This window comes from Amblyraja radiata, chromosome 21 (genome assembly GCF_010909765.2).
Source record: "Amblyraja radiata isolate CabotCenter1 chromosome 21, sAmbRad1.1.pri, whole genome shotgun sequence".
NCBI lineage: Eukaryota > Metazoa > Chordata > Chondrichthyes > Rajiformes > Rajidae > Amblyraja > Amblyraja radiata.
Genome location: NC_045976.1, coordinates 12199254 through 12226380, shown reverse-complemented (window position 1 = coordinate 12226380; position 27127 = coordinate 12199254). Strand labels below are relative to the sequence as shown.

Sequence of the window (27127 nt, the reverse complement as noted above, 5' to 3'; positions counted from 1 at the left end):
AATATACAAAACCATATAACCCTTGCATTCCCTCTCCGTCTCTCGCCCACCCGAGTCATCCTGCTAGTTTCTTTGTTCGTATCCCTTCGTTATCACTTTCTCCACAGCCAACAATTGAACATTGTGGGCTCCTTGGCCATCTGTGCCAGATCTGATTTGTTACGTGCCTTTTCATACCTCTAGTTTCCCTCTTCCCTGACTTTCAGCCTGAATAAGGGTCTCGATCCAAAACGTCACCTATTCCTTTTCTCTTGACCTGCTAAGCATTTAGTGTCCAGCTTGATCTCCTGTTCAATGGTCAATCATTACCTTGTAAAATTCAAGAGAGCTAGATCGAAACAACATTGTCTTGACACCTACACATTTTGTCTTGACTGACTTTACTGCTCAGAATCATACAGTACGGAAACAGGCCCTTCAGCTCAATTCGTCCATGCCGACCAAGATGCCCCATCTAAGCTAGTCCCATTTGCATCACTTGGTAAATATGCTTCTAACTCGGTCCTATTCATGTCTAAGTGCCTTTTAAAGGTTGTTATAGTGCATACCTCTACTACCTCCTCTGATAGCTCGTTACATATACCCACCACCCTTGGAGTGAAAAAGATGCCCCTCAGGTTTCACTCTTTCAATCTTTCTACACCCATCTTAAACCTATGTCCTCTGGTTCTTGATTCCCTTACCCTTGCAAAAAATATTGTGCATTTACCCTATCTATTCCACTAATGCTTTTATACACCTGCCTGAGATCATCCCTCAGCCTCCTGCGCTCCAAGGAATTAGGTCCTAGCCTGCCCAACCTCTCCCCATAGCTCAAGCCCTCGGGTTCTGGCAACATTCTCGTAAATCTTCTTTACTGACATCTAATGCCATGGAAAAGAAGCCATCTAGACAAGTGCCATTAAGCAATCTCGGTAGCAAATGCATCATCTGGACAAATAAACATAAGGTCTGAAAATTGGATTAGAGTTTCACACACTGAAACTGGTCTTTCAAAACATCGTCAGTACAAATCAGGCAATAGATCATTTTCTGCCACTATATATTCCTCTCAGATCTGTCCACCGGTACATATTTGGTGCAAAAATCGAAACTTTCAATTATTTCCTTGCACCAAGAAACATCGAACATATTTATAAGATCTTATAAATAATGGTGCCAACTTCTTATGGTTTTGCAGTGTTTACGCCGCCAGGAAAATTGTGCACGCTTTTAAAGCTCAAATACCAAGATCTTGATTGAGCTTCACAGTTTTGATTTAGAATGTAGCCCACACTATTATTGTTTCCACTGCATGACTCAAGGATTTAATCCCATCATAAGGCTTTAGCAAGCATGGCTGTCATATGAGTAAGGTTTTAAATTTCCCATTGGTATAAATGGTATCTTTCCGAAATTGAGCATAGGTACTTAAACCTTAACACCTCCATTCACACACAAAGACTGTTACATATTGTGTAGGAAGGATGGACACAAACTACTGGAGTAACTCAGAGGTACAAGCAGCATCTCTGGAGAGAAGGAATGGGTGACGTTTCGGGTCAAGACCCTTTAGTTTAATTTAAAGTTTAGTTTAGATATACAGCACGGAAACAGGCCCTTTGGCAAACTGAGTCTGCGCAACCAGCAATCCCCACACATTAACACTATCCTACGCACACTAGGGACAATTGATACTTATACCTAGCCAATTAACCTACAAACCTGTAGGTCTTTGGAGTGTAGGAGGAAACTCACGCGGTCACGGGGAGAATGTACAAACTATGTACAGACAGCACCCATAGTCAGGATCGAACCGGGGTCTCCAGTGCTGCAAGAGCTGTAAGGCAGCAACTCTACCGCTGCGCCACCATGTCACGCTTCTTCATACTCAGGGGAGACTAGAGATATGGTACGGTAAGGTTTGAAAACGGAAGATCAAAGCAAACAATGATCAAGGACATGTAGAATGGTACATTGTTAGCTGAGGGAAAGGTGACAACGAGGCACACAATCAGTCAAATATCAGTAAAATTAATCAAGGGGACAGCAAAACTAGTTGTTGAACTGTGGTGGGAAGGGACGGAGAGAGAGGGAAAGCAAGGGTTACTTGAAGTTAGAGAAATCAATATTCATACCGAAGATAGACACAAAATGTTGGAGTAACTCAGTGGGACAGGCAGCATCTCTGGTGAGAAGGAATGGGTGACGTTTTGGGTCGAGACCCTTCTTCAGACTCTGAACAAGGATCTCGACCCAAAACGCCACCCAATCCTTCTTTCCACAGATGCTGCCTCTCCCGCTGAGTTATACTAGCATTTTATGTCCATCTTTGGTGTAAACCAGCATCTGCAATTCCTTCCTACTATAATATTCATACCGCTGGGTTGCAAGCAGCCCAAATCAAATTACATGTTAGTGTGCAGAGGGTGGCATTTTATTATCATTAAGTGCTGCAATTTACTTCCAGCCATGGCAAAAGCAATTGCTTACATATGGATATAAACATTCAAAACTAGGAGATAAAGGCCAACTGGTCTAGCGAGTCCGCCATAGACTTGATGCTTTTTGCACCATGATCCCCGAGGTCACGCAACCAAGAGGCCGCAATCGACACTTACATTTTACAAAGGGATGTGTTTTTAAGAATTACCTCTGGAAGAGAAAAAAAACTGGGAAATCTCTAACTACTGAGATCAAATGCGGCCCAGAAGTCTCCAAAGACCAATTATTTTTTTCAATATCTGACCTAGTTTTTATGTGGCACCTTAAGTACACGATAGCTATGAACAATGTAAAGCACAAATTTCACTTACTTCAATGCTGGAAAAATACTCGTGTTTATCCGTAACCAGCTTGATGGAGGTTATTAAACATTCTTCGAGCAGAGTTAGAGAGAGGTCTGTCAAGTACCTATTGTTTTTCCCTTACAGCCACTTAATGATTAATGAAAATAATCACGCTGCTAACTGTTAAAGGTAATGGGTGCTGTTTTGACCTTTCAGCTGCTTTACTGGACTTGGAGAGTTTGCAACCATGTGACTGGGCACAAATCTACAGCTCACACTTCACCAGTGCAAAAAACCCACATGACCAGGGAATTTTCTCCGCATCATGACTGTGTATACAGAACACCCTCATTTTCCCAGACCTTTGCACTTGAGTCAACAGAGAAAAACCTCACGTTTTCACGTTGTTTAGTTTTACCTTCAAAATGGCAGGACAAATTACCAAGACCTATTTTAAACTCAGCTTCTTGCAAGATTACATTTGCAAACTCACTTAATGATTGATGTTGTAATCCTGACTTTTCCTCATTTAGACAGATTCACTGGAGCCCTCTGCAGCGTTACCTCACAGAGCACCTACTCGTCGTGTTCTTGTTCATCACAGACTGAAACCTCATAGGTACATACCCTTTAAGGAAAGGGTTTACAACCCAGTGGTATAAATATTGATTTATTTAACTTCACGTAACCCTTGCATTCCCTCTCTCCGTCCCTCCCCGACCCAAGTCGTACTGCTAGTTTCACTTTTTGTATTCCTTTGTTATCACCTCTTCCACAGCTGACAATGTAGACCATTGTGGGTACACCTTTCCTGGGCCATTGGTGCCGGCTGTGATTTGTTCTGCACCTTTTCATACCTCTACTTTCATCCCTCTCCCGACTCTCTGTCTGAAGAAGGGTCTCAAGGCGAAAGGTCACCTATTCCTTTTCTCCAGAGATGCTGCCTGACCCGCTGAGTTACTCCAGCACCTTGTGTCCATCATTCCTCAAGGGCAGTCTCAATCATTGTTGTGATAATGCCAGCAGAGGGCAGGGATTAACAAGAGAATCCTGGCACAACAATGTATAGCATTGTAGAAATACGGAACTTCAGATGCTGGTTTGTAAAAAAAGGCACAAAATGTTGGAGTAACTCAGCGGGACAGACAGGATGTCTTGAGAACATGAATAGGTGACGTTTCGAGTTGGGATTCTCCTTCAGACTCAATGTATACCACTGGGGAGGTCAGATTCCCATTACAACAGTGGTGGCAAGATGGTGCAGCGGTAGAGTTGCAGCCTTACAGCACCTGGGGTTGATCCTGACAACAGGTGCTGTCAGTACTGAGTTTGTACGTTCTCCCTGTGGCCGCGTTGGTTTTCTCTGGGTGCTCTGGTTTCCTCCCACACTCCAAAGACGTACGTTTGTAGGCCAATTGGCTTTGTGAGAAGTGTAAATTGTCTGTTGTGTGTAGGATAGTGTTAGCATACGAGGTGATCGCTGATTGGTGCTGACTCGATGGGCCGAAGGGCCCATTTCCGTGCCGTATCTCTAAACTAAACTAAACAGAGTGTAGTAGCAGGTAGGGCAGGAGTTCTCACCAGGTTCCCAGCTCAGTAACACTCTGAACGATGGATCTCGCTACATAATTTGCTCCTGTTGATTCCATTGGAACTCTCATACCTGGCAATCTATCCTGAGCACATCGGTATAATACACTGTGCAATTCTGGGGAGAAGCCAAGGACATGTACGAATTGTTTACTCGTGGGTGGAACTATGGCTGAGCAAATTGACTAAGCATTAATGTAATGCTCTTCACATTTAAAGAACATAACAGAATCATGTTTAATGAATTATATTTAACCGGTTATAGAAAAGGGGAAAGACAGCAAATTAACCATTGACAGGCATTGCTGAGCAACGTACAAATGACAAATGGATAATTGTTCTGGACTTCATCTCCAACTCGGGGATTATCTCAGCAAACAATAGCCATTGCAATCCCCCTAACTCCCACAGCTACCTCACTTGCACCCCCACCTACATTAATTATTGTCAGGATTCCATGACATTTCCCATTTATTCCAACTCTATTGCAATTGTTGTGACAATTGATTGAATTATCTTTGATTGAACTTTGCTGGCTTTACTTTGCACTAAACTTTATTCCCTTATCATGTATCTATACACTGTAAATGCCTCGATTATAATCATCTATTATCTTTCTGCTGACTGGAGGGCACGCAACAAAAGTTTTTCACTGTACCTCGGTACACGTGACAATACACTAAGCTGACTGTACTTGATTGATACAGCGAGGAAAGAAGATTCCATGCCGACCACTGATCACCCGGTCACATTAGTTGCGTTTTATCCCACTGCTGCATCCACAGATGAGAAATGTGCTCACCAATGCCCAATTTGAAAATGACGATCTCGCTTCCATCACACAGCAGCTGAAGGAGAGCAATCAGGTTGTGGAGTTGAAAAGCCTTGATTTTAGAGTGCAACTCAGTTACAGAACTGGATTGAGTTAAATCCCAGCCGGGATCAAAGTGAGGAGCTGAGTTGGGATGGATCACACAGCCAGTTGGCATTGATGGAGAAGTAAGAAGAATGCTGTTTTCACACATTGATGGACAACTTGGGAGAAAGAACGACTCGATTTGTGAAAATAAACTACATTAGTGATGAATGTGGACAGACTTTCAAACAGCGGAAACACCTGTCAGTTCAACAAATGAGCCATACTGGAGCAAAACCTTTGCAGTGTGAAGTTTGTGGTTTCCAGTGCAGGCAGAGAGCATCCTTGAAATACCATATGACCAAGCACAAGGCAGAAGCCGAACTTGAATTTGCTTGTGGCCAATGTGAGTAGCAGTTCGAGAAAGCTCACAATTTGAATGGTCATATGTCCATGGTTCATCCCTTGACCCAGAATACAGATAAAAACAAACCTATTGAAATTGAATCGTCAGCTAAGTATAGAAACATTAATTAAGCAGGAACCCAGTTAATAGTTATTCAACGGCTAAATGATGAGCCTAAAGAATCTTGCACCCCTTTTCAGTGTCAGCAAGACACAAAGGATTAACATGAATAAATGCAATCAAGCCCGTAGAGCAAAGGAAAGGTTATCAAATAGGTAGAGCAAAGGAAAGGTTCTAGTGGAGAATATAGTTCTGAGCATTATAGCACACCAGTTCCAGAGACAAAGTCCAATGTCTGCAATGGGGTAGAGGTGAATCAGGCAGAATCGTAGCAATTGGAAGGACTGTTCAGAACTCTGATAACAGAGGGCCAGTTACATCCTGGACATGCATTCAAGTCGCAGCGTTGTTTTGAATGAGCGATAGTGCCCATCCAGTGGAAATAAGGACTGAATGGAGGAAATTCTGGATGGTTCAATAACCCTTTCACCTCAGAATGGAACAGTGAGTGAAAATGGTGAGGGCGATAATGTTGCGAAGCATCAACCTGTCCCAGTGTTAGCAGACTTTCAGCCTTGTACATACAGTGGAGCTACTTCGCGGTCAGTGGATGTGGACAACTGGGAATCCCCATTGAAGAAGGATATGTTCTTGTGCTCAGATCATGAATATACAGAGTGCTCTTGAGAAAAAGTTCAGGTACAAGATGCAACTCAACCATTAAATGTGAAAAAAACAGTTAACTGCAATGAAGCATCTTGTTCTATAGAAATGATGTTGTGGATGGATTGGAGTCCAGTGATCTTTCTGAAAGGTATTTATTAAGTGAAGATGACAGAGAAATAAAAGTTAAGAATGGCTCTTCAGATGAGTAATTTCAACCATATTGGAAGAAGAAGAGTAAGTTACCAGTTAAGAAGTGCAATATTAAGGCTGTGAAGAAACAATCTGGACAAAAACATGGCCGGAAACCAAAGTCAAACTTGGAAAGGGAAGATTTCCCCACCGTGTATCGGTCAGTATAAGGTTTGCTGTGCTGTTTACAGAGGAGTTGACGGACTTAAGAAACACATAAAAGAGCAGCATGAAGAGGTGCGTGAAAGACCTTGCCCCACCCAGGATGTAACAAGGTGTTTCTGATTGATCGCTACCTGTAGCGCCATGTAAAGCTGATCCATTATAGCACACCAGTTCCAGAGACAAAGTCCAATGTCTGCAATGGGGTAGAGGTGAATCAGGCAGAATCCTAGCAATTGGAAGGACTGTTCAGAACTCTGATAACAGAGGGCCAGTTACATCCTGGACATGCATTCAAGTCGCAGCGTTGTTTTGAATGAGAGACAGTGCCCATCCAGTGGAAATAAGGACTGAATGGAGGAAATTCTGGATGGTTCAATAACCCTTTCACCTCAGAATGGAACAGTGAGTGAAAATGGTGAGGGCGATAATGTTGCGAAGCATCAACCTGTCCCAGTGTTAGCAGACTTTCAGCCTTGTACATACAGTGGAGCTACTTCGCGGTCAGTGGATGTGGACAACTGGGAATCCCCATTGAAGAAGGATATGCAAAGCCTTTGGTCACAACTTCAGAAAGACAAACCACATTCAATCAACAATCTTGAAGCATTTTGAGCTCTATCGTATGACCAAGGGTCTAGAAAGAGAGAAGTTGAACATTTTGAAACAGATGGACCTCTTGAAAGAGATTCCAGGAAGATAATCTCAAACCTAGTGGGGAATCAGTGTGATGACAATCAGGACATTGATGAGGATGGCAATGATGGTGTTTCTGATGAGAAGGACAATTGCCGTTTTGTTCCCAACCCTAACCAGATCAATGCGATGGTAACAGCAGAGGAGACAACTGCAAGGACGACTTTGACAACAACATCCCAGATATCTATGACATGTGCCCCGAGAACAGCGCCATCAGTGAGACTGACCTGAGGAAGTTCCAAAGGGGACGATGCAGATTGTTCCCAACTGGGTAGTGCCCAACAAGGGCAGGGAGTTACTGCAGACCGCCAACTCTGACCCTGGCCTTGCTGATGGATTTGAGGAGTTCAATGCCATCAACTTCAGTGGCACCTTCTACATCAACACAGACTGCAATCCACGCTGGCTTTGTCTATGGCTTCCAGTCCAGCAGCCGCTTCTACGTGGTGATGTGAAAGCAGGCCACCCAAACCTACTGGGAGGAGAAGCTGTCTAAACCCATGGATACGCTAGCGTCCGGCTCAAGGTGGTGAACCCCACCATGGGCCGAGAGGGGGGAGCACCTGTGCAACGATCTACGAAGAGACTGGCAACACCCTCGGACAGGTGCGAACTTTATGGCACAACCTCAATATCGGCTGAAGGGATTACTCCGCCTACAGGTGGCACCTGATCCATCGACCCTAACAAGCTTCATCATGATGGTTGTTAATGAAGAGAATGAGAACTGGTTGCCATACCATTGGTTTGATGGACTTTGGGGTACTATTGAACTGGTAGCCATACCTTTGGTTTGGTGGACTTTGGGGTACTGTGATACATTATGGCTCTATCATTCTGCTAATCATTGCTCTAATACTTGCGACCAGTGTGTGTACCTACCGAGGACTGTGAATGTTATCATGTTTGATAAAAAGGAGGGAATGAAAGAGCTAATAGTCAAATCTAATAGTCAAATCTAAAATGGAGTCGTTCTTCTACAAAAGCATGATGTGGTAGATCAAAAGAATGGCTCGGTGCCAAGTCTGAATGACTTTGTAAATTATATGGAACACAATATGGAGGACAGGTTATCTTTTCAATAAAGACATTAAGATGGCAGCCTGCGTAATAACACGTGCTTCTTTTCAAGGCCATAAAAGAAGCCAAGTTTGAAAAAAATAGCTGACGCTCCAAAGATAACTTGTTATTGGATGAGCTTGATTTGGACCCAGCTTTCCTATATTCTGAAAGGCTATAAAATCTTTCAGTCATGCCATATTCAGACTTGGTAGGAGTGTTTCACTGATAAGAAAAATGTATAATTGTTTTCCTAAACTAGCTTTCCTTTGTTCTGTCAGTGGAGCCCGAGAAGCACTGAGCAACGTTTGTGCTCATTGTAATCTTGCTACTCCCGTCTAATGAATCAATTAAAGATTGCCCTTTAACAGTTTTTGTTGCTATCTGCTTTTTAAGAAACGAACTTTGACACATAGAAGGCACACAAAAAAATGCTGGAGAAACTCAGCGGGTGCAGCAGCATCTATGGAGCGAAGGAAATAGGCGACGTTTCGGGCCGAAACCCTTCTTCAGCCGGCACCAGCAGGACCTCACATCGACACTCTCTCCTTTGACACATAGATGCTGCTTGTCCTACTGGGTTACTCCAGTACATTGCCACCATCAGTCCACAAGGTTAAGCTGAAGTATCTTGTCGGCTATCACGTTAATTCTCCATCTCACATCAACAGTTGTCTTTGGCTTTACATGGTTTCAATGAAGCATAACACAAACATAAGGAACATCTCACCTTGAACCTGTGTATGCCACAGTCCTCAGGACTTGGCACTACTTTCAACAATTTCAGATAACTATCTTTTCCTGCGTATTGCAGCAGTATTCGGTTCTGATGTAGACTCAGCAAACTGTGACGTTATCTCTCTTTGCAGAAGCTGCCGGACCTGCTGGGCTATTTACAGATTTATTTATTAGTTCTCATTTCCAGCAATTGCTCTGCTCTCCAAATCTCAGTTCCGACATTGTTGTCTCTTGTCTCTCCTCTTGTCACGATTAATTTGCCTCCATTTCAGGTAGAAGGCATTTTACAAAATTTTCATCCCAATAGAACAGAACAGGTTGATTTTACAACTCTTCCAGAACTCTTCCAGACACAGAGGCAATTAGCACAAATTGGCAAATATCAGTAAGCACATCTCCACAAAAGGTAGACCTAGTTGGAAACCAACAAACACCAAAGTGATTACTTTTGCAAATTTTCTCTATTCCTGCCTCATTTGTCTGTTTGTATCATATTGCAATTGTAGACAAGTCTGTCCCAATCACAACTGATGCCAACTCCAATGTAATGCTGCTTCGGCAGTGTCAAAAGACAAAACTGTTCTCTTACGAAAATAACTCCAGTTAGAATGTGTAGGAAGGAACTACAGAAGCTGGTATACACCGAAGATGGACACAAAATGCTGGAGTAACTCAGCGGAACAGGCAGCATCTCTGGAGAGAAGGAATGGACAATGTTTCAGGTCGAGACCCTTCTTCAGTCTCAACCTGAAACGTCACCCATTTCATCCCTACATAGAGGTATTTTGTGTCTATCTCCAGTTAAAACTTTGTTGAAATTAATTTACAGATTTGGCCAACTTTCACTGATTGAGGAATAAATTTCAGCCAACTGGCACAGCAACAATGCTTGCCTTTACCTGGGATTTCTAAAATACATCATAGAACCCAAAGGATGGACATGGTTAGCAAATCTGAAACGAGAACAGAAACTGCTGGAAACACTCAGCAGATCAGGCAAGACCAGTAGCGAGAAAAACAGTTAATGCTACAGGTTGAAGACTCTTCACCAGAATAACCTGACAACAGGTCTTAGATGTAAGTGTTCATTTTGTTTCTCCTTTCATAGATGTTGCCTGACCTACTGAGAGCTTCCAGCATTTTCAGTTTACTTTTCAGACTTCCAGCCAGCATCTGCAGTTTTTTTTTTTTGCAGCTGTCATGATTGGCAAATAGGTTTATTAAACAACTTCTTCCTTTCAACACCCTTGCAGCTTGGCACTAGATAAAAAAAATACTGCGATCCTGAACACACTCAAAGCCTTGTTCTCCAAGGCAACTAGATCGAACTTTGGCTTGTCCATCATTTCATTTCAGGTTGAGTATTGGAATGATTAAATCAACTCCTCACTCGGATTTTATATTAAGAGAGAGGGTCAAGAGGGTTTGATTGTACTGACACCCAAACAACAAAATTATTATTTGCTGCAGCTTCACAGACCTGTTAACACAATTCACACAGATAATATATAATAAACAAAACAAAAAATTGGCACCAGTACAAAAAAACTTGAAAACTTGAGTGCAACCGAAGAAGTTCACAGTTGAACTTAGTGTTATGTAGTGTTCGAAGCGCGATGGTTCTGGGAAGAAACTGTTCTTGAACCTGGTGGTCACTGTTTTCAAATTCCTATCCCTTTCTTCCGATGCAGGAGTGAAATGAGAGCGTGGCCAGGGTGGTGTGAGTCCTTGATGATCCTGGCTGCCTTTTTGAGGTGGTGCCTCCTACTGGGGGGAAGTCAGTACCGTGATGGACTGGTCAACAGATGGTTAACAGCACGTGGTGAATACTGCCAATAAATTGTGGTTAAGTGCCCTGCCTCTCAAACTGTCAAAGGTAATTATGTGAAACACTGCAGTTTATTAATCCTGCAATCAGCAACAAAATACCTCAGGGCACAGCTCATACACTTTAAAATGGCTGACCCTAAAGGTCGCCACTCATTTTGGCACACTAACATTTCCACAAATCTTCTCCAAAAAGCTCAAGGAAGCTTACCACACCCAATATCTTGTTCTCACAGCCCAGTAGCCCGTGATGAAATCAAAGCATGCCTAGCATAAGACCCACAGCTTTTTCAAACTTGCTCTTTGAAGTGAAGCTTCAACAAGCCCACAAGAGTAATGCTGCTTCAACCTGATCCACTCATCCACAGAATCAGTGTTTGCTTATGTAGCTTTCTTCAGTCAACAAAGCTACAAGCACAGGTCACGCAAGAGTGTTCACCTTATCCAGGACCCAAGACACCTCAGACATACAGCTTTGATGGCCCCAAATCATAACCACACCAGGACGAAATTGCAGATATGTTTTGTAATGATTACAGATTCACCACATACACCATCCCCACCAAGTGGACCTGTAAAAGGTCAACTAAACAACTGCATTCCAATTTCAAACTCTAAACATAGCTGTTTGGCAATGTCTGAATTTATTGGGATACATCACATGATTTGGGAACAGTTTCATCCAAGACGACAAGAAATTGCACAGAATTGGAGATGCAACCCAGACCATCACACAAACCAACCTCCCTTCCATTGACTCCATTTATACCTCACGCTGCCTTGGCAAGGCCACCAGCATAATCAAGGACGGCCTGGCCACTCCTTCTTCTCCCCGCTCCCATCGGGCAAGAGGTATAGAAGTGTGAAAATGCACACCTCCGGATTCAGGGACAGTTTAATCCTAGCTGTCATCAGGCAACCGAACCATCCTAACACAATTAGAGAGCAATCCCAAACTAATTTCTACCTTACTTCAAAGACCCTTGGACTATCTTTGATCGGACATTAGTGGCTTTATCTTGCACTAAACGTTATTCACATTATTCCCTTTATCATGTGTAGATTGGTTATTGCATGTGAATCAATCATAGTAGAGTAGCATCACTAACCCCACCTTACTGTATACTTTATATCACCACCCACTTCCTACATGAAGTAGTCTTGGAAGCGGTAGTGATGAACTAACAACCTGCTGTACCGCTATATTATGTGTTATAATTAAAGATGATTTAAACTCTAGAACTGAGTTCACTTAGATTCGGTATGAACTTTCCCAGATAGTTCACCACACCCAGAAATCGTTGTAGGCTTAGCACGTCGGTAGGGGCTGGCAATTCTCGGATGGCTGTAGTTTTCTTTGGGTCAGGCTTAAGACCATCAGAGGTGAATACGTGTCCGACATAAGTGACCTCTGGGATGTGGAACTTGCATTTCTTGGGGTTGAATTTTAGGTTAACCTCACGTGCCCTGTCCCGAATAAGCTTGAGGTTGTTGTCGTGCTATGTCCTGCCATAAACCAGGATGTCATCTATGATGATGGCACATGGGAGGCCAATGAACAGCTGTTCCATGGTTCTTTGAAAAACCTCGCTGGCCGAGTTGATGCCGAATGGCATTCTAAGAAATTTGAATCTGCCAAATAGTGTAGCAAACGTAGTGAGGTTCGAGGACTCGTCATCTCGAGGTTTCTGCCAGAACGAGCTTTTTGCGTCTGTTGCGCGCCCGATTTGTGCCCCCGACGTCCTCAACAGTCCTCCTCGGATAGTGAGGGCGCTTGATGGCATTGTTTAGGTCTCTTGGATTGATGCAAACGCGGAGCTCGTTTTTGTCTTTCTTATGCGTGACAACCATGGTGGAGACCCAGTCTTTGGGTTCGCTGATTTCGGCTAGTATGTTTAAATCCGTCTGCCTTACCTTACCAACCATCTTTTTACGGGGAAGAATGTAGATTGGTTATTGCATGTGAAACAATCATAGTAGAGTAGCATCACTAACCCCAACTTACTGTATATTTTATATTACCACCCACTTCCTACATTAAGTAGTCTTGGAAGCGGTAGTGATGATCTAACAACCTGCTGTACCGCTATACTTAAGATGATTTAAACTCTGGACCTGTGTTACATCAATCATTTACATCATGTATCCAGTGCGGACTGGGTCTAAAGATATTGGTTGCCAGGAGACAAAGGGGACCCACCCACAACTACAATGCTATCATTTAACAGGGGCCCACTTGCCATCACTTGCTATCACTTCATCAGGGGCCCACTTGCCATCGGGCAAGCTGACACCCTGGCCAGTCCGCCACTGCATGTATCTGTACCCTGTGAATGACTCGATTGAAATCATGTTCTGTCTTTCCACTGACTGGTTAGCACGCGACAATAAACTAAACTCAAACTCAAACCTCCACACAGCAATGCCCAATGATGACATTACATGAATCATAGAACACCTATGAAATCCAACTTGCTCTTTCACTGCACCAAGTGCATTGTGTGTACATTGACAGACTGTTCGCTGGGACTGTTATGCGCTCCCTCTGCTGGTGTTATAGGGTACTCACCTGTTTCTGTTTTCTCCTGAGTGCAGGCGTGGCTGTGAGTCAGGAATCACGGGGTTAAAGGCTCCTGTACCCGATTGGCCAAGCTGCGTCAGGTGACGGGTGACTCATCTGAAGCTTAAATACCAGAGCTTCCCAGGATTCTCGCTCTTCTTCGTCGACCCTGACCTATGAGCAGCCTGCTGGTGTGAGCTGCAGAAGGCCTGGCCACATGGCATTGAACTTTGTGTACTTTCACCATTCCTTGTTAACAAATATTGAATTGGGACGGATAAGGGCTGACCTTAGTGTTTTCGTGTATTATGTTTCAGGGTTATATCTCTTTAGGCAGGTTTTAGAGTCTCCGGTTCGACGGCCCATTACGTGGCTGGCTGGAGCACTGTTTAATTGTTTGTTAGTCCATCCCTATCCCTGACTGGGTGTTTGAATCAGGTTTGGGTTTTGTGTTCCATTGAATAATTAAAACTATTTTTTTGAACTTGAACCTGGTTTTTGACTATGTTACGCGGCTCTGAAGTACCTGCATTCGGGAGTCGTAACAAAATGGGGGCTCGTCCTAAGCTTTGAGGACCCTAGACGTTTATGGGGGGTTTTTTGGTAGGCTTCTGGTGACTGAGGAAGTCTGTGTGTGTGTGAGGGAATTTTTTCTTCCCTGTTTGTGGTAGCATTTGTGCCCAGAGTTTAGCTGGTGGTTTGGTGCTACATTTGATATGGAATTTAAGGTGCAAGACTTTGTTGAGGCTCCTTGTCAGGAGTTGTTTGATAGGTGTACTAAGGAGACTTTGATTTTGCTGGCGGATAACTATGGCGTGTCTATTGATAAGCATTCGAAGAAACAGTCTATAAAGACGGTGTTATGGTCTGCTTTGGTGAAAAGTGAGGTATTGCCTGGTTGTACAGTCAGTCCTCCATCTTCTATACAGCCTGGTCAGGACATGGAGGCAGTCATTAGGTTGAAGGAGATGGAGCTTGAGGCACAGAAAATAGCCTTGAAAAAGGATGAGCTCATGCATGTTCTTGAAATGAAACGGCTTGAGCTTGAGGCGGAAACCAAAAAGGCTGAATTTCAGCTGCGGGAAAAAGAAATAGATAATTCCCGGGTTTCTTCTAGGGAACGGGAGTTTGATATGAGCAAGAACATCCGCCTGGTTCCCCCGTTTCGTGAGAAGGATGTGGACAAGGATTTCACAGTGTTTGAACGGGTGGCTTTGTCCTTGAAGTGGCCTAGGGACGTGTGGACCTTGCTATTGCAGTGTGTCCTTGTGGGTAAAGCACGGGAGGTGTACTCGTCTTTATCTGTTGAAAGCAGTCTGGACTATGAGTGTGTGAAGTCTACAGTATTAAGGGCTTATGAATTAGTTCCAGAGGCGTACCGGCAGAAGTTCCGGCGCTTTAGGAAGTTTGATAGTCAGACTTATGTGGAGTTTGCTAGGGAGAAGGAGGCACTTTTTGACAGGTGGTGCGCTTCTCAAGGAGTGAAGGATTTTGAGCTACTACGGGCCTTGATGATTATGGAAGACTTTAAGAACTGTCTCCCTGAGAGGGTTGCTATTTACCTTAATGAGCAGAAGGTGAATGAGGTGTCTAAGGCCGCGGTGTTGGCAGATGAGTATGTATTGACTCATAAATCTGATTTTGTTGGGCGATCCTATAGTTTTGGTGCACGGCCGGTTGATCGTGGTGGTGTCGCCGGTGGCAGTGTCAAAGCTGTTTCTGTGCCTGCAAGTGGCAGCACGTTGATACAGGGGGAGGTCCAAGCTGATAAGGTTGACGGAAATTTGAGGAATAAGGATGGTCCTGTGTGCTACTATTGTAGAGGGAAAGGGCACATGTTAAAGTCGTGTCCCGTGCTGAAAAAGAAGGATGCAAAGCCTGTGGCTTTGGTGGGTACACAGAAGACACCTGTGGTTCCTGAGGTGCCTGAGTCTGATGAGTGTAGGAATTATTCTGCGTTCATCATGAATGGTTTTGTTTCTCTAGAGGATGGGGGTGATAGAGTTCCAGTATCCATCTTGCGTGATACTGGTGCTACTCAGTCCTTTATATTGGATAGTGTACTGCCGTTTTCTAGGGAATCATCGGTTGGGTCAAGTGTCCCAGTGGTAGGATTCGGGATGGATGACATGGTAGTGCCTTTGCATACCGTGAGTCTCGAGTCCGAGTTGGTTTCAGGCCGGGTGAGTGTTGGGTTACGGCCGTGTTTTCCCGTTGGGGGAGTTTCTGTGATTTTGGGGAATGACTTGGCAGGAGGTAGAGTTTTAGTTACTCCTGAGGTGACGGCTGTTCCGATGGTGCAGAGTCCTGATAGATTGGCTATGCAGCATCCGAGGGTCTTCGCAGCTTGTGCTGTCACGAGGGCTATGGCTAAGAGCCAGGCGAAGTTTGAGGATGTGGTGGACTTGAGTGAGAGCATTTTTGGGGATCAGGATGATAGATCCTGTGTTGTGAAGGGTGTTTCTACATCTCAAGATGGGGTAGTGTCTGGAAATGTGCCGGTGTCGCTGTCACGTGACCGGCTGGTTGAGGAGCAAAAGAGTGATCCAGGTTTATCTGATCTGTTCGACTGCGTGGTGCCTGAGGGGGATATGGATTCCACAGCAAAGGGGTATTTTCTAAGGGATGACTTATTGATGCGAAAGTGGTCTCCATTGGATATATCTGGGCATGATGATTGGAGCGTGGTTGATCAGATTGTGATACCTCGTCGGTATAGGGACGAGATACTCTGTTTGGCTCATGATGGTCCTCTGGGTGGACATTTGGGGGTCAATAAGACGTATGACCGTATATGACGGAATTCTTTTTGGCCAGGGTTGAAAAAGGACGTGAAACAGCACTGTAGGTGTTGTCACATTTGCCAGGTGGCAGGGAAGCCGAACCAATCGATTGTTCCTGCGCCTTTATATCCAATCCCTGTGGTCGGTGAGCCGTTTGAGCGGATACTAGTTGATTGTGTGGGTCCTCTATCTCGGACAAGGGTGGGCAACAATTTTTTATTAACAATTATGTGTGCGTCTACCCGCTTTCCGGAGGTGGTCCCTTTGCGTAGAATTACTGCCCCTACCATTGTGAAGTCTCTCACTAAGTTTTTTTCGTTGTTCGGTTTGCCCAAGATTGTGCAGAGTGACCAAGGTTCCAACTTCATGTCGAAGGTTTTTGGTCAGGTAATGAAGTTGTTAGATATTAAGCATTGTTACTCCAGTGCGAATCATCCTGAGAGCTAGGGAGCTCTCGAGAGGTTTCACCAGACTTTGAAATCTATGTTGAGGACTTACTGCCTGGAGTTTGAAAAAGACTGGGATGAGGGGGTTCATCTAGTTATGTTTGCGGTGCGTGAGGTCGTGCAGGAGTCTTTAGGGTTCAGTCCTGCTGACCTGGTGTTCTCGCATACTGTACGTGGTCCGTTGAGGGTCCTGAAGGAGAAATGGTTGCAGGAGGATACAAACCGTAGTATTTTAGACCACGTCTGTACTTTTCGCTCTAGACTGAGGAGGGCATGCGAACTGGCAATGGGTAATCTTGCTTCTGCTCAGTCTAGGATGAAGGACTGGTTCGACAGGAAGGCTTCTAGTAGGAATTTTTCTCCAGATGACAAGGTCCTGGTGTTGTTGCCTATTCCTGGTTCCAGTCTGCAGGCTCGGTATAGCGGTCCCTATCAGGTGGTTAAGAAGGTTGGTGAGAGGGATTACGTTATTGGTACCCCGGATCGGAGACGTAAGACTCAGCTCTGTCATGTCAACATGCTGAAGCAGTACCATGAGCAGGAGCCTGTGGAGGTTGATGGGGAGGAGCTATGTCCTTCGGTTTCGTCTAAGCCTGTTTTGGCTGCAGTGGTGCGGCCCCCTGACACGGGTGGTGATGTGGGTGAGGCACGGTTGTCTGTGCCTCACTCACCTAACGATCAATCTGGGGAAGTGTGAGTTTGGCCAGGCCACGGTAACGTATCTGGGTAAGGTGGTGGGCCGGGGTCAGGTTCGCACTCTCGAGGAAAAGGTGGGGCATATTGTCGCATTTCCTGCTCCAACCTCTAGGACTGAACTCCGTAGGTATCTGGCTATGGTTGGGTACTATAGAGGATTCTGTCCAAACTTCTCTGCGGTGGCTGCCCCTTTGACGGATTTGCTGAGTCCGAAGGTAGCTTTTGTGTGGTCCGCAGAGTGTCAACAAGCCTTTGATCATACTAAAAGTCTTCTGGTGCGCGCACCTGTGCTTGCGGCACCTGATTTTGAGCGTCCATTTAAGCTGGCAGTGGATGCTAGTGATCGTGGGGTTGGTGGAGTTCTTCTACAGGATGATTCAGATGGGGTGGAGCATCCAGTTTCGTACTTCTCTAAGAAGTTTAATCGTCATCAGAAGTGATACTCCACCATTGAGAAAGAAACCCTTGCTGTTTTAATGTCTCTGAATCATTTCGAGGTTTATGTTGGCTCCTCGAATGTCCCTGTCATCGTACTCACGGATCATAATCCTTTGGTATTTTTGCAGAGAATGAAGAATAAGAACCGGCGGTTAATGAGCTGGAGTTTGCAGCTGCAAGACTACAACCTGGAGATCAGGCATATCCGTGGCAAAGATAATGTCTTGGCTGATGCATTGTCGCGCCAGTGATGTCTGTGCTACTGAATAGTTGCTGAAATTTGGTGGTGTTTTTTAGTTCATTTTCAGAAACTTATTCAGTATCTTAGGGTGGGGGTGTTATGCGCTCCCTCTGCTGGTGTTATAGGGTACTCACCTGTTTCTGTTTTCTCCTGAGTGCAGGCGTGGCTGTGAGTCAGGAATCACGGGGTTCAAAGACTCCTGTACCCGATTGGCCAAGCTGCGTCAGGTGACGGGTGACTCATCTGAAGCTTAAATACCAGAGCTTCCCAGGATTCTCGCTCTTCTTCGTCGACCCTGACCTGTGAGCAGCCTGCTGGTGTGAGCTGCAGAAGGCCTGGCCACATGGCATTGAACTTTGTGTACTTTCACCATTCCTTGTTAACAAATATTGAATTGGGACGGATAAGGGCTGACCTTAGTGTTTTCGTGTATTATGTTTCAGGGTTATATCTCTTTAGGCAGGTTTTAGAGTCTCCGGTTCGACGGCCCATTACGTGGCTGGCTGGAGCACTGTTTAATTGTTTGTTAGTCCATCCCTATCCCTGACTGGGTGTTTGAATCAGGTTTGGGTTTTGTGTTCCATTGAATAATTAAAACTATTTTTTTGAACTTGAACCTGGTTTTTGACTATGTTACGCGGCTCTGAAGTACCTGCATTCGGCAGTCGTAACAGGGACAATGAAATCGTAAGACCTTGCCTTTCAACGGTTTCACATTCTTCCCGACTTTGTGCTGGCTTAAAACCTGCAGCAGTTCTAACAGTTTTTCAATGCTGGTGAAAAGTCGCTGACCGGAAAATGTAATGCTTTTTGCTCTCTACAGATACTGCTTAGTGTTTATTGCAGTGTATTCTTCCAATACTGCTTAATGACCCACAGATGTAGGACAATGCTTTTAATCGCTGCCAACTTTTAATTCTAGAGCCAAGTTTTCTTTTGCAGAATTATCCCCTGAATCTCAGCATATTACAGGTGCAGTATTTTGAGCATTAGCTGTTTACATTAACTACTCAAATCGAGACCAAAATTATTCAGTTTCACTGTCTTATTATTTTGCATTAAAAATCTAAGAATTCAACAGCCAAAAGAAACAAATACAGGGTATTAAGATCAAGAAAGCAACTGACTTTTTAAAACTATAACAGAATGAATGGGCTTATGGGGAGAAGGCAGGAGAATTGGATTGAGAGGAAAAGATAGATCAGCCATGATTGAATGGCAGAGTAGACATGATGGGCCAAATGGCCCGATTCTGCTCCTAGAACGTACGATCTTATAAATGCTCGCTCAGATCAATCAATTTGTTTCATTTTAATTTATCTTCTTCATAAATAAACAACTTTTATTGCTGTGGGAACATGATAATTGAGAGATTAATGTAAATCAAAGACTGATTCTTAGACAATATTCTTTACAAATCTAAAAATATGTTCATGATACATTTCTGCAGAATTACTTATTCCCAAGTACAGATCGTCTCTGGGTTATATAAGGGTTCTATTTCTGAGAACTGATTGTGAGGTGATTTCTCTGTAAATCATAAAGTGTTTGTTTTCTATAGCTATCTGTATCGTATTGTTCCACGTGCACTTGCTATAATTCTTTAATTTCGTTGAATAATCATCCTAACCTCACTTATAATCAAACTACTGGAGCAGCTACTGTACGCAGTCATTATATAATACCACAAATCATTTTATCATCATTTTTATTACTAGCTGGAATAAATGCTTTAAAAAGATAATCAGAGAATTTGTGTAAAGGTGTATTTTTTAGGTCATTCATATCCCAGAGAGCCCCTGTGCTTGTTAATATTTACAAGGGAAATTTACAAGACGAGAATTGTTTGGTTTCTCTACCTCTACAGCCTAGGTGAATCAATGCTGCAGGGGCTGAAATCGCTATAAAAACATGGGGGGGGGGACACAATTTCTTGGTGGCTGCGCACACACACACACACACACACACACGCGAGGCTTTGGCCGTGGGCCCTGTGGGCAGTAACTGACCTGGTTGGTGACCGACTCCGAACTCCAGCAACAGCAGCTTCATCCGCCCCGAATGGTGGGGCTTCAATCAGCCCGTTCGCAGGGGCTTTCATCGCCTGGCGCAGCTTAAAATCGGCCGGCGGGGCCTTTCATCGCCCGGCGCAGCTTAAAACCGGATGTGGGATCTTCCATCGCCCGGCGGGGGCTTCAACATCGGGAGCCTCGATCGCCTCGACGCAGCAATTTGACCGCGGGGCAATGGAAGATCCCGTGGCTGACTTTAAGTCGCGCCGGACCGGGCGATGAAAGGCCCCGCGAACGGGCCGATTCAAGCTCCGCTCTATGATCTTTACTCCACCAGGACGTCTCCCTCCTCCAATCATCTCGCTCTATCCTCAGTCCCACCCCCTACTTCCGCCTCTGACCGACACCTCCCTCCTCCAATCATCGCGCTGAATCATCATGTACCGAATTGTTCAGGATGGAATCGCAGATGCTGGTTTACACAGAAGATAGACACGAAAAGCTGGAGTAATTCAGCGGGTCAGATAGCATTTCTGAAGAAAAGGAGTAGGCGACATTTCGGGTCGAGACCCTACTTCAGATTAAGAGAAGAGTCTCTACCCAAAACGTCACCTATTCCTGACCCGCTGAGTTCTCGGCCTGACCCGCTGAGTTACTTCGGTATTTTGTGTCTATCACAGATATGAATTTCTTGGTAGCCAGGTTCAGAGTTTCTTAAATATGCAGTTTGGATGCCCAAATTGGATATTGGATGCCCAATATCAGGCCGACACTAACCCTGTCAATTTAAGACATGAAATTATGCCAGCTCACTATGGGAGGGACAGCACTTTCAAGGCGCACTGCTGGGAAGTTCATTTCAACGGGTCCAACGTCTAAAATCTGGTATCCTCAGGACAGGCAGACTCTGTTCATTTTTGGATTTTTCCATATTTTGGACCAGGAAATCTGAAAATAAAACTCATTTTTTACGACACAAATAATATTCCTATCCAAAGGAAGGTCCAGCATTTTGGGCTGACTTGATCCACCTCTAATTGAAATCAGCACTCCATGTGGAGGACAAAGTCAGAGCCAAAAGATGACCGAACTTGCAGCAATTCCAATATTGGACCTCCAGAGTGTCTCCAGAGGACCAATTTCTCATAAGAGACAAACTTTAACTCGACAAAGCAAATCACACTGCAAACAAGAGGCTTCATGCCAACAGAAACATTAGTTTCACAATTCACTGACCATGCTTGACGCATTCTTTTAATGGCAACTGAAGTCTATGTTAAATCCTTAGCCTGATGGGAAAAGGTCTGCTGAATTAATTTGAGCTCAAATGGACAAGTGTAAGCTTCAGAGTTTTTGAAAAGCTAACACACTGGAAGTTTGGACAGATGTTTCTAATTGTATAGGATGAAATATATTCTAAGCATGGTTCAAATTTCTTCTAAGGTTTGATGTTTAAGTCTGGCTACCTAATACACGTCCTAAAACCACACCTAGTTTCAATGTCATGCAAACACTATTGCATCAGTCCATGCAAACACAACTTTGTAAATAGTGATTTTTTTTTCCTCCCCAATGAACAACAAATTGAATCTTAAGTCCAGAATCAAAGCCATATTGATTCGAAGTATTGGGCGAGTATGAATTTCTTCAAGTTCTACCATACACCTTGGTTAGCTTGGCTAACCATGGTTAACTGGCTCACCATCACGTGTTGCATAATTGGTCAACTATGAATTTCCCTCCATCTCCTCGTTTATGAATTGGCAGATCTGATGACCTGAGATTCACATCTCCAACATGAAAAAAATTACTGCAACACAGCATAAACTGCATTCATGTACAATCTTATATTACAACTCTTACTGCAATCGACCACTGTTGAACCTGCCACACATTTCACAATATTAAAAGTTAATGAGTAAACCAATGTGTCTCGTATCACAGGCCGGCTGCCAAGACCCGGCCCGGCTACTGCAATATGGTAAACAAGTTTCTTAAAAATATAAAAAGGGAACAGTATATACACCCTTCTGCAGTCGATTAAAATGGCTCATGATTGAAACAGTAGGAAAAAAACATTTGTTTTTCCAATGATTCTACTGCCATTTGATCCAAATCAAGTTTTAAAGCCTCTGAATAACCTATACAGGTCTAGTTTTCCTATTTCTCTGAAAGATTGTTGGCTCTTCTCCAATTTCCCTCCTTATAATATTGAATGCTTTATTAAATAAATCTCTGCCACTTATCCTGAACAAAATCTACAACCAGAAACACAACTATCCAGAATCCATAGATGGTCTGAAGAAAGGTTCTGACCCGAAATGTCACCTATTCCTTTTCTCCGGAGATGCTGCCTGACTCGCTGAGTTATTCCAACCTATTCTTGTGCTGTACTTTTCTATGTTCTATGTAATATCTTGAAATCTCAACGCACTAGCCTTAAAATTAGCAACATTTGTTAGTAGTGGTAGATACTTTTGAAACCATTGAAATCTAACTGGCGCAACTTAAAAAAAATGAAAATAAACTTGTTCTGAAGACAAAACTCCTCCAGCTTCTTGCCTACTGTCCAGAGTCAATATTTAGTTAAAGAGAATCATGACTGCTCCCAGCAAAATATGCCTAATATTCATCTATGTACAGCCTACCAGTTTACCCGAGTGGGGAGAGTGCAGTTCGATGCAAGGACACCACCCATTTCTACGGTGAAAGTTCGCTCACCACTCTTGTCCAACCATCACCCCATCCACCACCTCCGGTCCACACCTACAACATTGTTGAAATTTAATTCAGCTAAAAAAACTAATTTCATGGAGCCATACAACCTGGAAATGAGGTCCTTCGGCCCAATTCGCCCCAGGGAACCAAGATGCCCCATCTAAGCCAGTCCCATTTATCCGTGTTTGGTCCATATTCCTCTATATTTGAGAATTCATTATTCATACCATGTCTTCAGAACAAGTTTGTAAGCTATCCAAGCGGAATATGCAAGGTGTTGTTTCATAGAGTCATACAGTGCAGAAACAGAGCCTTCGGACCAAAGCATCCATCCCGGCCAATATGCGCTATCTAAGTTAGTCCCATTTACCTGCAGTTGGCCCATATCCCTCTAAATGTTCCCTATCCATATGCCTGCCCAAGTATCTTTTAAATGTTGTTATAGTATCTGCCTCAATTACATCCTCTGATAACTCTTTTATATAAACTCACCACCCTTTATGCGGAAAGGTTGCCCCTGAGGTTCTTATTAAATCTTTCTCCACTCACTGTAAACCTTGGTATTCTGGTTCTTCATCCCCTTACCCTGGGTAAAATACTTTGTGCATTTACCCTGTCTATTCCTCTCATGATTGTATACACCTCCCTAAGATCACCCCTCAGCCTCCTGCATTCCTGGAAAAAAAGTCATTGCTTGCCCAACCTCTCCCTGTAGCTTTGGTCCTGAGGTCCTGTCAACATCCTCATAAATCTTCTCTGCACTCTTTCCAGCTTAATGACGCAAAGTTTACTCAAGGTAATCATGGGTAAATTACTGCTTCAGCCCAAATGTAGGCAAAATAGCTTTGCTTGCTAGATTAACTGGAGTAGCATGGGAATAACAACAGATCAATCATACTTATCTGTCTCATAGGAAAGGAACTGATAGATTAGCATTTCAGCGGCCTGGACAAATGAATCAGAGACAAGAATTCAACTCTCTCTCCATGACACTTCCGCAATTTAAATTCAATTAATTTAAAATAAAAAGATTGCACGAGGAGCAGCAATTTTACAGAATGGTAAAATAGGCCTGAGGGATGAAATGAGGTACTCCTGCTTTTTAAATTGGTTCTAATGGTATCCTATCTTACTGTAAAAAAGGTGAACTATCCCTTTAGTTTCTTCTCAATCCAGCCATACTTTCGATGACGTACCATTCTTGGGTACCACAGTGGCGCAACTGGTAGTGCCAAGGACCTGGGTTCGATCCTGACCTCGGGTGCTCTCTGCGTGGAGTTTGCACGTGGGTTTCCTCTGGGTGCTCTGGTTTCCTCCCGTGTTCCAAAGACGTGGGTTTGTAGGGTACATTGCCCCCTAGTGTGTAGAGAGTGGATGAGGAAGTGGGATAACAGAAAACTAGTGGGAACTGGTGATCGATGCTTTGCGTGATGGTTGGTGTGAACTTGGTGGGCTGAAGAGCCTGTTTCCATGCTGCGTCTATAAGCACTGAATGCTACCATTTCATTCTCAAGTAATGCATCAGGATCAATGAATCACCAGCAATGGTTTCCCGTCCCATTTCCATGCCATTACCACAAGGTTCCCCAGAAAATCTGTTCCTGCCTCTGTTTCCCTTGTACATGCAGTCTTTCAGATGTATTTGCTGAACCATGATGTCAGTTTCACCACGCATTCACTGTTTCCATGTAGCAAAATGAATACAAGTCATTCGACATAATCAACTACAGCCAACCTACTGTATCATGATATGTCATGGCTAGCCGCCAACAAACATTCAGCACCATGTGGCAACATCCCCAGCGAAAGACTCAGATTGATCCAATTTAAATAAATGTGCAATAATCCGTTCACAGAATGATGTGCATCACTTGACATTTACTTTTATTTCTCAATCACAGGACACAGGACCTCCTTCCAGCTCCCAAAAGATAATAAACACATTGAAATGCTAAAAAAAAATACACCATGTTGAACTAGTTTCCATATTGTATGACTATATCTATGCTACATAATATGATTCAGTTTCCACGCTGTATGACTCTATCTATGGAGGGAGTGAACAGGCCACGTTTCAGGTTGGGACCCTTCATCAGCTCTGTTCCTTCCCTTCCCTGACCCGCTCAGTTCCTCCAGCACTTTGTGTTTTGCCCAAGATTCCAACATCTGCAGTTCCTTCTATCACCATTAACATTTGCTCTTAGCAACATTAATAACTGAGAATATCAGACTCAACCCTTTATTTGGAACCCGAGTTATAGCGTCAGTTACACCTTTGCACCTGAACTGTTCATCTGGCAGTTCCCAGATGTTGTGCAATGAGCCAATCCAATCCAGCTCACAGTGGTGCAGCTTGTAGAGCCACTGCCTCACAGCGCCAGAGACCCGGGTTTGATCCTGACCTTGGCTGCTGCCTGTGTATGGAGTTTGCACATTCTCCCTGTGACCTTGTGGGTTTCCTCCAACATCCCAAAGACGTGCGGGTTTGTAGGTTAATTGGCCCTCTGTAAATTGCCCCTGTGGGGCAATGTGTGGGGAGTGGATGAGAAAGTAGGATAACGTAGAACAAACGTAGAACAAGTGTGAATGAATGATCGATGGTCGGTGTGAACTTGGTGGGACAAAGGGTCGGTTTCCATGCTGTATCTCTAATCTAAATCTCCTAAGAATAAAACTATAGTTAGAAGCAAGACTTTGCTGCCAATTTTGTTGCGATCATTGAAGTTAAACATGATTTGAATTTATGCATAGACTTACTTTTATAATTTTAAAAGATTGATGTTTCATCTAAGAGCACTTTGAACCAAGATTTGCAAGTCTTTATTTGCCTGCTTCAAACATATTTTGAGAGATAGTTTGCCATGATGTAATCAATTAATATAATATGTCCCCTTCACTGCATTCCATTCCACAGATCCATTAATCCAAAAGAGGGAAATATATTTTCCTCTGTCCACACTAAAAGTTGCTACTTTTACCTTTCCCCAGGTTTTACACTTAAAATTCAAGATTAGTAATCTAGTGCAATCTACACTGCGTCATCAGGAAATTTATTGGTGAATAGGAGCTATTTAGGGCCAAAGTCCACTCTTGGGGGATGTAGCTGTAATCTTCCAAAAGGATTATATATGTACTTGGAAAGAAACCTTGCCAGCTATGAGCAACAAAAGGGAAGTGGGTATAATTACAATAATCTACCAGAGGTTTAATGACCCCAGCATCCTTCTCCCATGTCTATGATGCTCTATGATCCAAGTAACTTCAACTCATTGGAGATGAATCATTGTGTCCTTCAGTTTTACAATTACTTGCTCAGATACAAACTTCAGTTTGTGCGCACGTAGACGAACAGCAACATCTGCTGGAAAAATATGTTGACAATGAGGTAGGACAATTGCCTGAGTCAACGAGGATGAGCAAGTTGTCTAAATTGCATTTAATATTCATGTTTTGCTGCTCCTGGCATTTCCTCATATTACAATGCTAGGTGTGAACCTGACTGTGCATGTTGTGTTGTTTCCTTCTTAATATGGTAAAAAGTGAAACTAATATTAATTGGAAAACAATCCTTGAGTGGCCCAGCCAGAGCCCGGACTCGAACCCAACCTAATATCTCTGGAGGGACCTGAAAATAGGTGTGCATCGACGCTCCCCATCCAACCTGACAGAGCTTGAGAGGATCTGCAGAGAAGAATGGGTGTGCCAAGCTTGTAGCGTCATACCCAAGAAGACTTGAGGCTGTAATCGCTGCCAAAGGTGCCTCAACAAAGTACTGAGTGAAGGGTCTGAATACTTATGCAAATGTGATATTTCAGTTATTTATTTTTAATTACTTTGCAAAAATTTCTAAACACCTGTTTCCACTTTTTTATTATGGGGTATTGTGCATAGATTGATGATAAAAAATAATGAATTTAATCAATTTTAGAATAAGGCTGTAACGTAACAAAATGGGGAAAAAGCTAAGGGGTCTGAATACTTTCTGAATGCACTGTACATTCAGCACAATCATACTAAGCATAAGAGGGTAGACCACACTGGCTCAGTATACAAGAGTCGCCACATTTTATACGCCATTTTATACACTTCATGGCCCCTCTTATCCACTCCGACCTAATTTTACTGCCTAAATAGAATTTTTAAATCGTGTATTTTAATGGGAAGAAGGGTGTTGCACTAAAAATATCAGTGCCTGTACTAATAAAATTCTTCA

The 27127-nt window shown here is 43.5% G+C and overlaps 1 protein-coding gene across 14 annotated transcripts in view; it reads right to left on the bottom strand.

Annotated features, from left to right (window-relative positions):
- Positions 1-27127, bottom strand: part of eps8 (epidermal growth factor receptor pathway substrate 8) — a 148856-nt gene that overhangs the window by 69910 nt on the left and 51819 nt on the right. The window contains exon 1 of one of the 14 annotated variants that reach the window (XM_033039543.1): positions 21010-21122. The exons of 11 other annotated variants lie outside the window; for them this stretch is intronic. The gene's annotated coding sequence lies outside the window, so the exon portion shown is untranslated. Of the gene's footprint in view, positions 1-2795; positions 3014-21009; positions 21123-27127 lie in introns of those variants that run through there. 2 more of the 14 variants (XM_033039542.1, XM_033039546.1) reach the window with 2 other exon arrangements.